This window comes from Lissotriton vulgaris, chromosome 1_1, assembly GCF_964263255.1.
Source record: "Lissotriton vulgaris chromosome 1_1, aLisVul1.2, whole genome shotgun sequence".
Lineage (NCBI taxonomy): Eukaryota > Metazoa > Chordata > Amphibia > Caudata > Salamandridae > Lissotriton > Lissotriton vulgaris.
The window spans coordinates 235,175,159-235,191,880 of record NC_141685.1 but is presented as its reverse complement, the minus strand read 5'-3'; the positions used below and the strand labels follow the sequence as shown (position 1 = coordinate 235,191,880).

At 40.0% G+C, this 16,722-nt stretch overlaps 7 non-coding genes across 7 annotated transcripts; all 7 read left to right on the top strand.

Annotated features, from left to right (window-relative positions):
• Positions 1-283: 283 nt before the first annotated feature.
• Positions 284-356, top strand: TRNAK-CUU (transfer RNA lysine (anticodon CUU)). The gene has a single exon. It is a non-coding gene; the product is annotated as a tRNA-Lys (tRNA).
• Positions 357-1,334: 978 nt separating this feature from the next.
• On the top strand, positions 1,335-1,407 carry TRNAK-CUU (transfer RNA lysine (anticodon CUU)). The gene has a single exon. It is a non-coding gene; the product is annotated as a tRNA-Lys (tRNA).
• Positions 1,408-4,890: 3,483 nt separating this feature from the next.
• TRNAA-AGC (transfer RNA alanine (anticodon AGC)) lies at positions 4,891-4,963 on the top strand. Its single transcript has one exon. It is a non-coding gene; the product is annotated as a tRNA-Ala (tRNA).
• A 4,937-nt stretch (positions 4,964-9,900) lies between these two features.
• Positions 9,901-9,973, top strand: TRNAA-AGC (transfer RNA alanine (anticodon AGC)). The gene has a single exon. It is a non-coding gene; the product is annotated as a tRNA-Ala (tRNA).
• Positions 9,974-11,388: 1,415 nt separating this feature from the next.
• Positions 11,389-11,461, top strand: TRNAK-CUU (transfer RNA lysine (anticodon CUU)). Its single transcript has one exon. It is a non-coding gene; the product is annotated as a tRNA-Lys (tRNA).
• Positions 11,462-12,439: 978 nt separating this feature from the next.
• TRNAK-CUU (transfer RNA lysine (anticodon CUU)) lies at positions 12,440-12,512 on the top strand. The gene has a single exon. It is a non-coding gene; the product is annotated as a tRNA-Lys (tRNA).
• A 3,483-nt stretch (positions 12,513-15,995) lies between these two features.
• On the top strand, positions 15,996-16,068 carry TRNAA-AGC (transfer RNA alanine (anticodon AGC)). Its single transcript has one exon. It is a non-coding gene; the product is annotated as a tRNA-Ala (tRNA).
• Positions 16,069-16,722: the final 654 nt, after the last annotated feature.

Below are 16,722 nucleotides of genomic sequence, written 5' to 3'. Positions count from 1 at the left end.
TATCCAGGATTTGATTTTCTTCACAAAAAGGGATTGGTCTGCATACTGTCTTAAGGAGGGAGCCCGGCTAGCTCAGTCGGTAGAGCATGAGACTCTTAATCTCAGGGTCGTGGGTTTGAGCCCCACGTTGGGCAAAAATGAGTAATTTTTGCCTGAATATTGCATTGACTCTCATAATATGGAGATTAATCTTGCATTAGACCTGCAATAACTCCCAAAAATTGTCCAGGAATGGATTTCCTTCATAAAAAATGATTAGTCTGCATACCATCTTGAAGTGGGAGCCCGGCTAGCTCAGTCGGTAGAGCATGAGACTCTTAATCTCAGGGTCGTGGGTTCGAGCCCCACGTCGGGCGAAAATGAGTAATTTTTGCTGGACTCTCATAATCTGGTGATTATTCTTGCATTAGACAAGCAATAACTATCAAAAATGGTATCTCCCTTAGTTTCTCATTGGTGGGAAATTTAACTTCAAGATTAGGTAGGGTATGAGTCTAGATGAACACACCACAATATCACTCATATTCGAGTAGTAAACAGGCCAACCTGAACTGTAAAACATCCCATAAGTGGAGGTAAGGCATAAGTTAGGAGTGAACTGAACACTGTTATGGGCAATTGGACTGCAAATAAAGTGTGGAAGGCAGTGAGGTTACTTTTTTCATGTTATGCAGATTAAACACTCAGGGGAATTAGCTCAAATGGTAGAGCGCTCGCTTAGCATGCAAGAGGTAGCGGGGTTGATGCCCGCATTCTCCATTATAAAATTTGCATACATTTTATTTTTAACTTGTCATTGCCCATGGTCATTGCAGAGTAAGAACAGAAAAATCACAGATGGCTTTCAAATATGGTCTCATTATAACAACTAAAGTGGTTTAATCAAAAGGGTTCAGGTATTCTTTAGCATGTGAGAGGAATTTGAATTCTTATGCAATCTCAAAATGAAGTTTTCACAACTTCCATTTTCATTTTCTCTTATTTTTTTTGACACTCTGTCCTCTGAAGGATGTATAAATCAGGCTTTCCTTGCAAAACAAGAGTAGAGGAATATCCAGGATTTGATTTTCTTCACAAAAAGGGATTGGTCTGCATACTGTCTTAAGGAGGGAGCCCGGCTAGCTCAGTCGGTAGAGCATGAGACTCTTAATCTCAGGGTCGTGGGTTTGAGCCCCACGTTGGGCAAAAATGAGTAATTTTTGCCTGAATATTGCATTGACTCTCATAATATGGAGATTAATCTTGCATTAGACCTGCAATAACTCCCAAAAATTGTCCAGGAATGGATTTCCTTCATAAAAAATGATTAGTCTGCATACCATCTTGAAGTGGGAGCCCGGCTAGCTCAGTCGGTAGAGCATGAGACTCTTAATCTCAGGGTCGTGGGTTCGAGCCCCACGTCGGGCGAAAATGAGTAATTTTTGCTGGACTCTCATAATCTGGTGATTATTCTTGCATTAGACAAGCAATAACTATCAAAAATGGTATCTCCCTTGGTTTCTCATTGGTGGGAAATTTAACTTCAAGATTAGGTAGGGTATGAGTCTAGATGAACACACCACAATATCACTCATATTCGAGTAGTAAACAGGCCAAACTGAACTGTAAAACATCCCATAAGTGGAGGTAAGGCATAAGTTAGGAGTGAACTGAACACTGTTATGGGCAATTGGACTGCAAATAAAGTGTGGAAGGCAGTGAGGTTACTTTTTTCATGTTATGCAGATTAAACACTCAGGGGAATTAGCTCAAATGGTAGAGCGCTCGCTTAGCATGCAAGAGGTAGCGGGGTTGATGCCCGCATTCTCCATTATAAAATTTGCATACATTTTATTTTTAACTTGTCATTGCCCATGGTCATTGCAGAGTAAGAACAGAAAAATCACAGATGGCTTTCAAATATGGTCTCATTATAACAACTAAAGTGGTTTAATCAAAAGGGTTCAGGTATTCTTTAGCATGTGAGAGGAATTTGAATTCTTATGCAATCTCAAAATGAAGTTCTCACAACTTCCGTTTTCATTTTCTCTTATTTTTTTTTGACACTCTGTCCTCTGAAGGATGTATAAATCAGGCTTTCCTTGCAAAACAAGAGTAGAGGAATATCCAGGATTTGATTTTCTTCACAAAAAGGGATTGGTCTGCATACTGTCTTAAGGAGGGAGCCCGGCTAGCTCAGTCGGTAGAGCATGAGACTCTTAATCTCAGGGTCGTGGGTTCGAGCCCCACGTTGGGCGAAAACGAGTAATTTTTGCCTGAATATTGCATTGACTCTCATAATATGGAGATTAATCTTGCATTAGACCTGCAATAACTCCCAAAAATTGTCCAGGAATGGATTTCCTTCATAAAAAATGATTAGTCTGCATACCATCTTGAAGTGGGAGCCCGGCTAGCTCAGTCGGTAGAGCATGAGACTCTTAATCTCAGGGTCGTGGGTTTGAGCCCCACGTTGGGCGAAAATGAGTAATTTTTGCTGGACTCTCATAATCTGGTGATTATTCTTGCATTAGACATGCAATAACTATCAAAAATGGTATCTCCCTTGGTTTCTCATTGGTGGGAAATTTAACTTCAAGATTAGGTAGGGTATGAGTCTAGATGAACACACCACAATATCACTCATATTCGAGTAGTAAACAGGCCAACCTGAACTGTAAAACATCCCATAAGTGGAGGTAAGGCATAAGTTAGGAGTGAACTGAACACTGTTATGGGCAATTGGACTGCAAATAAAGTGTGGAAGGCAGTGAGGTTACTTTTTTCATGTTATGCAGATTAAACACTCAGGGGAATTAGCTCAAATGGTAGAGCGCTCGCTTAGCATGCGAGAGGTAGCGTGGTTGATGCCCGCATTCTCCATTATAAAATTTGCATACATTTTATTTTTAACTTGTCATTGCCAAGGTCATTGCAGAGTAAGAACAGAAAAATCACAGATTGCTTTCAAATATGGTCTCATTATAACAACTAAAGTGGTTTAATCAAAAGGGTTCAGGTATTCTTTAGCATGTGAGAGGAATTTGAATTCTTATGCAATCTCAAAATGAAGTTCTCACAACTTCCGTTTTCATTTTCTCTTATTTTTTTTGACACTCTGTCCTCTGAAGGATGTATAAATCTGGCGTTTCTTGCAAAACAAGAGTAGAGGAATATCCAGGATTTGATTTTTTTCACAAAAAGGGATTGGTCTGCATACTGTCTTAAGGAGGGAGCCCGGCTCGCTCAGTCGGTAGAGCATGAGACTCTTAATCTCAGGGTCGTGGGTTAGAGCCCCACGTTGGGCGAAAACGAGTAATTTTTTCCTGAATATTGCATTGACTCTCATAATATGGAGATTAATCTTGCATTAGACCTGCAATAACTCCCAAAAATTGTCCAGGAATGGATTTCCCTCATAAAAAATGATTAGTCTGCATACCATCTTGAAGTGGGAGCCCGGCTAGCTCAGTCGGTAGAGCATGAGACGCTTAATCTCAGGGTCGTGGGTTCGAGCCCCACGTTGGGCGAAAATGAGTAATTTTTGCTGGACTCTCATAATCTGGTGATTATTCTTGCATTAGACATGCAATAACTATCAAAAATGGTATCTCCCTTGGTTTCTCATTGGTGGGAAATTTAACTTCAAGATTAGGTAGGGTATGAGTCTAGATGAACACACCACAATATCACTCATATTCGAGTAGTAAACAGGCCAACCTGAACTGTAAAACATCCCATAAGTGGAGGTAAGGCATAAGTTAGGAGTGAACTGAACACTGTTATGGGCAATTGGACTGCAAATAAAGTGTGGAAGGCAGTGAGGTTACTTTTTTCATGTTATGCAGATTAAACACACAGGGGAATTAGCTCAAATGGTAGAGTGCTCGCTTAGCATGCGAGAGGTAGCGGGATTGATGCCCGCATTCTCCATTATAAAATTTGCATACATTTTATTTTTAACTTGTCATTGCCCATGGTCATTGCAGAGTAAGAACAGAAAAATCACAGATGGCTTTCAAATATGGTCTCAATATAACAACTAAAGTGGTTTAATCAAAAGGGTTCAGGTATTCTTTAGCATGTGAGAGGAATTTGAATTCTTCTGCAATCTCAAAATGAAGTTCTCACAACTTCCATTTTCATTTTCTCTTATTTTTTTTGACACTCTGTCCTCTGAAGGATGTATAAATCTGGCTTTCCTTGCAAAACAAGAGTAGAGGAATATCCAGGATTTGATTTTTTTCACAAAAAGGGATTGGTCTGCATACTGTCTTAAGGAGGGAGCCCGGCTAGCTCAGTCGCTAGAGCATGAGACTCTTAATCTCAGGGTCGTGAGTTCGAGCCCCACGTTGGGCGAAAACGAGTAATTTTTGCCTGAATATTGCATTGACTCTCATAATATGGAGATTAATCTTGCATTAGACCTGCAATAACTCCCAAAAATTGTCCAGGAATGGATTTCCTTCATAAAAAATGATTAGTCTGCATACCATCTTGAAGTGGGAGCCCGGCTAGCTCAGTCGGTAGAGCATGAGACTCTTAATCTCAGGGTCGTGGGTTTGAGCCCCACGTTGGGCGAAAATGAGTAATTTTTGCTGGACTCTCATAATCTGGTGATTATTCTTGCATTAGACATGCAATAACTATCAAAAATGGTATCTCCCTTGGTTTCTCATTGGTGGGAAATTTAACTTCAAGATTAGGTAGGGTATGAGTCCAGATGAACACACCACAATATCACTCATATTCGAGTAGTAAACAGGCCAGCCTGAACTGTAAAACATCCCATAAGTGGAGGTAAGGCATAAGTTAGGAGTGAACTGAACACTGTTATGGGCAATTGGACTTCAAATAAAGTGTGGAAGGCAGTGAGGTTACTTTTTTCATGTTATGCAGATTAAACACACAGGGGAATTAGCTCAAATGGTAGAGCGCTCGCTTAGCATGCGAGAGGTAGCGGGATCGATGCCCGCATTCTCCATTATAAAATTTGCATACATGTTATTTTTAACTTGTCATTGCCAAGGTCATTGCAGAGTAAGAACAGAAAAATCACAGATTGCTTTCAAATATGGTCTCATTATAACAACTAAAGTGGTTTAATCAAAAGGGTTCAGGTATTATTTAGCATGTGAGAGGAATTTGAATTCTTATGCAATCTCAAAATGAAGTTCTCACAACTTCCGTTTTCATTTTCTCTTATTTTTTTGACACTCTGTCCTCTGAAGGATGTATAAATCTGGCGTTTCTTGCAAAACAAGAGTAGAGGAATATCCAGGATTTGATTTTTTTCACAAAAAGGGATTGGTCTGCATACTGTCTTAAGGAGGGAGCCCGGCTCGCTCAGTCGGTAGAGCAAGAGACTCTTAATCTCAGGGTCGTGGGTTAGAGCCCCACGTTGGGCGAAAACGAGTAATTTTTTCCTGAATATTGCATTGACTCTCATAATATGGAGATTAATCTTGCATTAGACCTGCAATAACTCCCAAAAATTGTCCAGGAATGGATTTCCGTCATAAAAAATGATTAGTCTGCATACCATCTTGAAGTGGGAGCCTGGCTAGCTCAGTCGGTAGAGCATGAGACTCTTAATCTCAGGGTCGTGGGTTCGAGCCCCACGTTGGGCGAAAATGAGTAATTTTTGCTGGACTCTCATAATCTGGTGATTATTCTTGCATTAGACATGCAATAACTATCAAAAATGGTATCTCCCTTGGTTTCTCATTGGTGGGAAATTTAACTTCAAGATTAGGTAGGGTATGAGTCTAGATGAACACACCACAATATCACTCATATTCGAGTAGTAAACAGGCCAACCTGAACTGTAAAACATCCCATAAGTGGAGGTAAGGCATAAGTTAGGAGTGAACTGAACACTGTTATGGGCAATTGGACTGCAAATAAAGTGTGGAAGGCAGTGAGGTTACTTTTTTCATGTTATGCAGATTAAACACACAGGGGAATTAGCTCAAATGGTAGAGTGCTCGCTTAGCATGCGAGAGGTAGCGAGATCGATGCCCGCATTCTCCATTATAAAATTTGCATACATTTTATTTTTAACTTGTCATTGCCCATGGTCATTGCAGAGTAAGAACAGAAAAATCACAGATGGCTTTCAAATATGGTCTCAATATAACAACTAAAGTGGTTTAATCAAAAGGGTTCAGGTATTCTTTAGCATGTGAGAGGAATTTGAATTCTTCTGCAATCTCAAAATGAAGTTCTCACAACTTCCATTTTCATTTTCTCTTATTTTTTTTGACACTCTGTCCTCTGAAGGATGTATAAATCTGGCTTTCCTTGCAAAACAAGAGTAGAGGAATATCCAGGATTTGATTTTTTTCACAAAAAGGGATTGGTCTGCATACTGTCTTAAGGAGGGAGCCCGGCTAGCTCAGTCGCTAGAGCATGAGACTCTTAATCTCAGGGTCGTGAGTTCGAGCCCCACGTTGGGCGAAAACGAGTAATTTTTGCCTGAATATTGCATTGACTCTCATAATATGGAGATTAATCTTGCATTAGACCTGCAATAACTCCCAAAAATTGTCCAGGAATGGATTTCCTTCATAAAAAATGATTAGTCTGCATACCATCTTGAAGTGGGAGCCCGGCTAGCTCAGTCGGTAGAGCATGAGACTCTTAATCTCAGGGTCGTGGGTTTGAGCCCCACGTTGGGCGAAAATGAGTAATTTTTGCTGGACTCTCATAATCTGGTGATTATTCTTGCATTAGACATGCAATAACTATCAAAAATGGTATCTCCCTTGGTTTCTCATTGGTGGGAAATTTAACTTCAAGATTAGGTAGGGTATGAGTCTAGATGAACACACCACAATATCACTCATATTCGAGTAGTAAACAGGCCAACCTGAACTGTAAAACATCCCATAAGTGGAGGTAAGGCATAAGTTAGGAGTGAACTGAACACTGTTATGGGCAATTGGACTGCAAATAAAGTGTGGAAGGCAGTGAGGTTACTTTTTTCATGTTATGCAGATTAAACACTCAGGGGAATTAGCTCAAATGGTAGAGCGCTCGCTTAGCATGCGAGAGGTAGCGGGGTTGATGCCCGCATTCCCCATTATAAAATTTGCATACATTTTATTTTTAACTTGTCATTGCCCATGGTCATTGCAGAGTAAGAACAGAAAAATCACAGATGGCTTTCAAATATGGTCTCATTATAACAACTAAAGTGGTTTAATCAAAAGGGTTCAGGTATTCTTTAGCATGTGAGAGGAATTTGAATTCTTATGCAATCTCAAAATGAAGTTCTCACAACTTCCGTTTTCATTTTCTCTTATTTTCTTTTGACACTCTGTCCTCTGAAGGATGTATAAATCAGGCTTTCCTTGCAAAACAAGAGTAGAGGATTGGTCTGCATACTGTCTTAAGGAGGGAGCCCGGCTAGCTCAGTCGGTAGAGCATGAGACTCTTAATCTCAGGGTCGTGGGTTCGAGCCCCACGTTGGGCGAAAACGAGTAATTTTTGCCTGAATATTGCATTGACTCTCATAATATGGAGATTAATCTTGCATTAGACCTGCAATAACTCCCAAAAATTGTCCAGGAATGGATTTCCTTCATAAAAAATGATTAGTCTGCATACCATCTTGAAGTGGGAGCCCGGCTAGCTCAGTCGGTAGAGCATGAGACTCTTAATCTCAGGGTCGTGGGTTCGAGCCCCACGTTGGGCGAAAATGAGTAATTTTTGCTGGACTCTCATAATCTGGTGATTATTCTTGCATTAGACATGCAATAACTATCAAAAATGGTATCTCCCTTGGTTTCTCATTGGTGGGAAATTTAACTTCAAGATTAGGTAGGGTATGAGTCTAGATGAACACACCACAATATCACTCATATTCGAGTAGTAAACAGGCCAACCTGAACTGTAAAACATCCCATAAGTGGAGGTAAGGCATAAGTTAGGAGTGAACTGAACACTGTTATGGGCAATTGAACTGCAAATAAAGTGTGGAAGGCAGTGAGGTTACTTTTTTCATGTTATGCAGATTAAACACACAGGGGAATTAGCTCAAATGGTAGAGTGCTCGCTTAGCATGCGAGAGGTAGCGGGATCGATGCCCGCATTCTCCATTATAAAATTTGCATACATTTTATTTTTAACTTGTCATTGCCCATGGTCATTGCAGAGTAAGAACAGAAAAATCACAGATGGCTTTCAAATATGGTCTCAATATAACAACTAAAGTGGTTTAATCAAAAGGGTTCAGGTATTCTTTAGCATGTGAGAGGAATTTGAATTCTTATGCAATCTCAAAATGAAGTTCTCACAACTTCCATTTTCATTTTCTCTTATTTTTTTTGACACTCTGTCCTCTGAAGGATGTATAAATCTGGCTTTCCTTGCAAAACAAGAGTAGAGGAATATCCAGGATTTGATTTTTTTCACAAAAAGGGATTGGTCTGCATACTGTCTTAAGGAGGGAGCCCGGCTAGCTCAGTCGGTAGAGCATGAGACTCTTAATCTCAGGGTCGTGGGTTCGAGCCCCACGTTGGGCGAAAACGAGTAATTTTTGCCTGAATATTGCATTGACTCTCATAATATCCAGATTAATCTTGCATTAGACATGCAATAACTATCAGAAATGGTATCTCCCTTGGTTTCTCATTGGTGGGAAATTTAACTTCAAGATTAGCTAGGGTATGAGTCTAGATGAACACAGCGCAATATCACTCATATTCGAGTAGTAAACAGGCCAACCTGAACTGTAAAACATCCCATAAGTGGAGGTAAGGCATAAGTTAGGAGTGAACTGAACACTGTTATGGGCAATTGGACTTCAAATAAAGTGTGGAACGCAGTAAGGTTACTTTTTTCATGTTATGCAGATTAAACACACAGGGGAATTAGCTCAAATAGTAAAGCGCTCGCTTAGCATGCGAGAGGTAGTGGGATCGATGCCCGCATTCTCCATTATAAAATTTGCATACATTTTATTTTTAACTTGTCATTGCCCATGGTCATTGCAGAGTAAGAACAGAAAAATCACAGATGGCTTTCAAATATGGTCTCATTATAACAACTAAAGTGGTTTAATCAAAAGGGTTCAGGTATTCTTTAGCATGTGAGAGGAATTTGAATTCTTATGCAATCTCAAAATGAAGTTCTCACAACTTCCATTTTCATTTTCTCTTATTTTTTTTGACACTCTGTCCTCTGAAGGATGTATAAATCAGGCTTTCCTTGCAAAACAAGAGTAGAGGAATATCCAGGATTTGATTTTCTTCACAAAAAGGGATTGGTCTGCATACTGTCTTAAGGAGGGAGCCCGGCTAGCTCAGTCGGTAGAGCATGAGACTCTTAATCTCAGGGTCGTGGGTTCGAGCCCCACGTTGGGCGAAAACGAGTAATTTTTGCCTGAATATTGCATTGACTCTCATAATATGGAGATTAATCTTGCATTAGACGTGCAATAACTCCCAAAAATTGTCCAGGAATGGATTTCCATCATAAAAAATGATTAGTCCGCATACCATCTTGAAGTGGGAGCCCGGCTAGCTCAGTCGGTAGAGCATGAGACTTTTAATCTCAGGGTCGTGGGTTCGAGCTCCACGTTGGGCGAAAATGAGTAATTTTTGCTGGATCCTCATAATCTGGTGAATATTCTTGCATTAGACATGCAATAACTATCAAAAATGGTATCTCCCTTGGTTTCTCATTGGTGGGAAATTTAACTTCAAGATTAGGTAGGGTATGAGTCTAGATGAACACACCACAATATCACTCATATTCGAGTAGTAAACAGGCCAACCTGAACTGTAAAACATCCCATAAGTGGAGGTAAGGCATAAGTTAGGAGTGAACTGAACACTTTTATGGGCAATTGGACTTCAAATAAAGTGTGGAAGGCAGTGAGGTTACTTTTTTCATGTTATGCAGATTAAACACACAGGGGAATTAGCTCAAATGGTAGAGCGCTCGCTTAGCATGCGAGAGGTAGCGGGATCGATGCCCGCATTCTCCATTATAAAATTTGCATACATTTTATTTTTAACTTGTCATTGCCCATGGTCATTGCAGAGTAAGAACAGAAAAATCACAGATGGCTTTCAAATATGGTCTCATTATAACAACTAAAGTGGTTTAATCAAAAGGGTTCAGGTATTCTTTAGCATGTGAGAGAAATTTGAATTCTTATGCAATCTCAAAATGAAGTTCTCACAACTTCCATTTTCATTTTCTCTTATTTTTTTTGACACTCTGTCCTCTGAAGGATGTATAAATCTGGCTTTCCTTGCAAAACAAGAGTAGAGGAATATCCAGGATTTGATTTTTTTCACAAAAAGGGATAGGTCTGCATACTGTCTTCAGGAGGGAGCCCGGCTAGCTCAGTCGCTAGAGCATGAGACTCTTAATCTCAGGGTCGTGGGTTCGAGCCCCACGTTGGGCGAAAATGAGTACTTTTTGCTGGATTATTGCATTGACTCTCATAATCTGGTGAATATTCTTGCATTAGACATGCAATAACTATCAGAAATGGTATCTCCCTTGGTTTCTCATTGGTGGGAAATTTAACTTCAAGATTAGCTAGGGTATGAGTCTAGATGAACACAGCGCAATATCACTCATATTCGAGTAGTAAACAGGCCAACCTGAACTGTAAAACATCCCATAAGTGGAGGTAAGGCATAAGTTAGGAGTGAACTGAACACTGTTATGGGCAATTGGACTTCAAATAAAGTGTGGAACGCAGTAAGGTTACTTTTTTCATGTTATGCAGATTAAACACACAGGGGAATTAGCTCAAATAGTAAAGCGCTCGCTTATCATGCGAGAGGTAGCGGGCTGGATGCCCGCATTCTCCATTATAAAATTTGCATACATTTTATTTTTAACTTGTCATTGCCAAGGTCATTGCAGAGTAAGAACAGAAAAATCACAGATGGCTTTCAAATATGGTCTCATTATAACAACTAAAGTGGTTTAATCAAAAGGGTTCAGGTATTCTTTAGCATGTGAGAGGAATTTGAATTCTTATGCAATCTCAAAATGAAGTTTTCACAACTTCCATTTTCATTTTCTCTTATTTTTTTTGACACTCTGTCCTCTGAAGGATGTATAAATCAGGCTTTCCTTGCAAAACAAGAGTAGAGGAATATCCAGGATTTGATTTTCTTCACAAAAAGGGATTGGTCTGCATACTGTCTTAAGGAGGGTGCCCGGCTAGCTCAGTCGGTAGAGCATGAGACTCTTAATCTCAGGGTCGTGGGTTTGAGCCCCACGTTGGGCAAAAATGAGTAATTTTTGCCTGAATATTGCATTGACTCTCATAATATGGAGATTAATCTTGCATTAGACCTGCAATAACTCCCAAAAATTGTCCAGGAATGGATTTCCTTCATAAAAAATGATTAGTCTGCATACCATCTTGAAGTGGGAGCCCGGCTAGCTCAGTCGGTAGAGCATGAGACTCTTAATCTCAGGGTCGTGGGTTCGAGCCCCACGTCGGGCGAAAATGAGTAATTTTTGCTGGACTCTCATAATCTGGTGATTATTCTTGCATTAGACAAGCAATAACTATCAAAAATGGTATCTCCCTTAGTTTCTCATTGGTGGGAAATTTAACTTCAAGATTAGGTAGGGTATGAGTCTAGATGAACACACCACAATATCACTCATATTCGAGTAGTAAACAGGCCAACCTGAACTGTAAAACATCCCATAAGTGGAGGTAAGGCATAAGTTAGGAGTGAACTGAACACTGTTATGGGCAATTGGACTGCAAATAAAGTGTGGAAGGCAGTGAGGTTACTTTTTTCATGTTATGCAGATTAAACACTCAGGGGAATTAGCTCAAATGGTAGAGCGCTCGCTTAGCATGCAAGAGGTAGCGGGGTTGATGCCCGCATTCTCCATTATAAAATTTGCATACATTTTATTTTTAACTTGTCATTGCCCATGGTCATTGCAGAGTAAGAACAGAAAAATCACAGATGGCTTTCAAATATGGTCTCATTATAACAACTAAAGTGGTTTAATCAAAAGGGTTCAGGTATTCTTTAGCATGTGAGAGGAATTTGAATTCTTATGCAATCTCAAAATGAAGTTTTCACAACTTCCATTTTCATTTTCTCTTATTTTTTTTGACACTCTGTCCTCTGAAGGATGTATAAATCAGGCTTTCCTTGCAAAACAAGAGTAGAGGAATATCCAGGATTTGATTTTCTTCACAAAAAGGGATTGGTCTGCATACTGTCTTAAGGAGGGAGCCCGGCTAGCTCAGTCGGTAGAGCATGAGACTCTTAATCTCAGGGTCGTGGGTTTGAGCCCCACGTTGGGCAAAAATGAGTAATTTTTGCCTGAATATTGCATTGACTCTCATAATATGGAGATTAATCTTGCATTAGACCTGCAATAACTCCCAAAAATTGTCCAGGAATGGATTTCCTTCATAAAAAATGATTAGTCTGCATACCATCTTGAAGTGGGAGCCCGGCTAGCTCAGTCGGTAGAGCATGAGACTCTTAATCTCAGGGTCGTGGGTTCGAGCCCCACGTCGGGCGAAAATGAGTAATTTTTGCTGGACTCTCATAATCTGGTGATTATTCTTGCATTAGACAAGCAATAACTATCAAAAATGGTATCTCCCTTGGTTTCTCATTGGTGGGAAATTTAACTTCAAGATTAGGTAGGGTATGAGTCTAGATGAACACACCACAATATCACTCATATTCGAGTAGTAAACAGGCCAAACTGAACTGTAAAACATCCCATAAGTGGAGGTAAGGCATAAGTTAGGAGTGAACTGAACACTGTTATGGGCAATTGGACTGCAAATAAAGTGTGGAAGGCAGTGAGGTTACTTTTTTCATGTTATGCAGATTAAACACTCAGGGGAATTAGCTCAAATGGTAGAGCGCTCGCTTAGCATGCAAGAGGTAGCGGGGTTGATGCCCGCATTCTCCATTATAAAATTTGCATACATTTTATTTTTAACTTGTCATTGCCCATGGTCATTGCAGAGTAAGAACAGAAAAATCACAGATGGCTTTCAAATATGGTCTCATTATAACAACTAAAGTGGTTTAATCAAAAGGGTTCAGGTATTCTTTAGCATGTGAGAGGAATTTGAATTCTTATGCAATCTCAAAATGAAGTTCTCACAACTTCCGTTTTCATTTTCTCTTATTTTTTTTTGACACTCTGTCCTCTGAAGGATGTATAAATCAGGCTTTCCTTGCAAAACAAGAGTAGAGGAATATCCAGGATTTGATTTTCTTCACAAAAAGGGATTGGTCTGCATACTGTCTTAAGGAGGGAGCCCGGCTAGCTCAGTCGGTAGAGCATGAGACTCTTAATCTCAGGGTCGTGGGTTCGAGCCCCACGTTGGGCGAAAACGAGTAATTTTTGCCTGAATATTGCATTGACTCTCATAATATGGAGATTAATCTTGCATTAGACCTGCAATAACTCCCAAAAATTGTCCAGGAATGGATTTCCTTCATAAAAAATGATTAGTCTGCATACCATCTTGAAGTGGGAGCCTGGCTAGCTCAGTCGGTAGAGCATGAGACTCTTAATCTCAGGGTCGTGGGTTTGAGCCCCACGTTGGGCGAAAATGAGTAATTTTTGCTGGACTCTCATAATCTGGTGATTATTCTTGCATTAGACATGCAATAACTATCAAAAATGGTATCTCCCTTGGTTTCTCATTGGTGGGAAATTTAACTTCAAGATTAGGTAGGGTATGAGTCTAGATGAACACACCACAATATCACTCATATTCGAGTAGTAAACAGGCCAACCTGAACTGTAAAACATCCCATAAGTGGAGGTAAGGCATAAGTTAGGAGTGAACTGAACACTGTTATGGGCAATTGGACTGCAAATAAAGTGTGGAAGGCAGTGAGGTTACTTTTTTCATGTTATGCAGATTAAACACTCAGGGGAATTAGCTCAAATGGTAGAGCGCTCGCTTAGCATGCGAGAGGTAGCGTGGTTGATGCCCGCATTCTCCATTATAAAATTTGCATACATTTTATTTTTAACTTGTCATTGCCAAGGTCATTGCAGAGTAAGAACAGAAAAATCACAGATTGCTTTCAAATATGGTCTCATTATAACAACTAAAGTGGTTTAATCAAAAGGGTTCAGGTATTCTTTAGCATGTGAGAGGAATTTGAATTCTTATGCAATCTCAAAATGAAGTTCTCACAACTTCCGTTTTCATTTTCTCTTATTTTTTTTGACACTCTGTCCTCTGAAGGATGTATAAATCTGGCGTTTCTTGCAAAACAAGAGTAGAGGAATATCCAGGATTTGATTTTTTTCACAAAAAGGGATTGGTCTGCATACTGTCTTAAGGAGGGAGCCCGGCTCGCTCAGTCGGTAGAGCATGAGACTCTTAATCTCAGGGTCGTGGGTTAGAGCCCCACGTTGGGCGAAAACGAGTAATTTTTTCCTGAATATTGCATTGACTCTCATAATATGGAGATTAATCTTGCATTAGACCTGCAATAACTCCCAAAAATTGTCCAGGAATGGATTTCCCTCATAAAAAATGATTAGTCTGCATACCATCTTGAAGTGGGAGCCCGGCTAGCTCAGTCGGTAGAGCATGAGACGCTTAATCTCAGGGTCGTGGGTTCGAGCCCCACGTTGGGCGAAAATGAGTAATTTTTGCTGGACTCTCATAATCTGGTGATTATTCTTGCATTAGACATGCAATAACTATCAAAAATGGTATCTCCCTTGGTTTCTCATTGGTGGGAAATTTAACTTCAAGATTAGGTAGGGTATGAGTCTAGATGAACACACCACAATATCACTCATATTCGAGTAGTAAACAGGCCAACCTGAACTGTAAAACATCCCATAAGTGGAGGTAAGGCATAAGTTAGGAGTGAACTGAACACTGTTATGGGCAATTGGACTGCAAATAAAGTGTGGAAGGCAGTGAGGTTACTTTTTTCATGTTATGCAGATTAAACACACAGGGGAATTAGCTCAAATGGTAGAGTGCTCGCTTAGCATGCGAGAGGTAGCGGGATTGATGCCCGCATTCTCCATTATAAAATTTGCATACATTTTATTTTTAACTTGTCATTGCCCATGGTCATTGCAGAGTAAGAACAGAAAAATCACAGATGGCTTTCAAATATGGTCTCAATATAACAACTAAAGTGGTTTAATCAAAAGGGTTCAGGTATTCTTTAGCATGTGAGAGGAATTTGAATTCTTCTGCAATCTCAAAATGAAGTTCTCACAACTTCCATTTTCATTTTCTCTTATTTTTTTTGACACTCTGTCCTCTGAAGGATGTATAAATCTGGCTTTCCTTGCAAAACAAGAGTAGAGGAATATCCAGGATTTGATTTTTTTCACAAAAAGGGATTGGTCTGCATACTGTCTTAAGGAGGGAGCCCGGCTAGCTCAGTCGCTAGAGCATGAGACTCTTAATCTCAGGGTCGTGAGTTCGAGCCCCACGTTGGGCGAAAACGAGTAATTTTTGCCTGAATATTGCATTGACTCTCATAATATGGAGATTAATCTTGCATTAGACCTGCAATAACTCCCAAAAATTGTCCAGGAATGGATTTCCTTCATAAAAAATGATTAGTCTGCATACCATCTTGAAGTGGGAGCCCGGCTAGCTCAGTCGGTAGAGCATGAGACTCTTAATCTCAGGGTCGTGGGTTTGAGCCCCACGTTGGGCGAAAATGAGTAATTTTTGCTGGACTCTCATAATCTGGTGATTATTCTTGCATTAGACATGCAATAACTATCAAAAATGGTATCTCCCTTGGTTTCTCATTGGTGGGAAATTTAACTTCAAGATTAGGTAGGGTATGAGTCCAGATGAACACACCACAATATCACTCATATTCGAGTAGTAAACAGGCCAGCCTGAACTGTAAAACATCCCATAAGTGGAGGTAAGGCATAAGTTAGGAGTGAACTGAACACTGTTATGGGCAATTGGACTTCAAATAAAGTGTGGAAGGCAGTGAGGTTACTTTTTTCATGTTATGCAGATTAAACACACAGGGGAATTAGCTCAAATGGTAGAGCGCTCGCTTAGCATGCGAGAGGTAGCGGGATCGATGCCCGCATTCTCCATTATAAAATTTGCATACATTTTATTTTTAACTTGTCATTGCCAAGGTCATTGCAGAGTAAGAACAGAAAAATCACAGATTGCTTTCAAATATGGTCTCATTATAACAACTAAAGTGGTTTAATCAAAAGGGTTCAGGTATTATTTAGCATGTGAGAGGAATTTGAATTCTTATGCAATCTCAAAATGAAGTTCTCACAACTTCCGTTTTCATTTTCTCTTATTTTTTTTGACACTCTGTCCTCTGAAGGATGTATAAATCTGGCGTTTCTTGCAAAACAAGAGTAGAGGAATATCCAGGATTTGATTTTTTTCACAAAAAGGGATTGGTCTGCATACTGTCTTAAGGAGGGAGCCCGGCTCGCTCAGTCGGTAGAGCAAGAGACTCTTAATCTCAGGGTCGTGGGTTAGAGCCCCACGTTGGGCGAAAACGAGTAATTTTTTCCTGAATATTGCATTGACTCTCATAATATGGAGATTAATCTTGCATTAGACCTGCAATAACTCCCAAAAATTGTCCAGGAATGGATTTCCGTCATAAAAAATGATTAGTCTGCATACCATCTTGAAGTGGGAGCCTGGCTAGCTCAGTCGGTAGAGCATGAGACTCTTAATCTCAGGGTCGTGGGTTCGAGCCCCACGTTGGGCGAAAATGA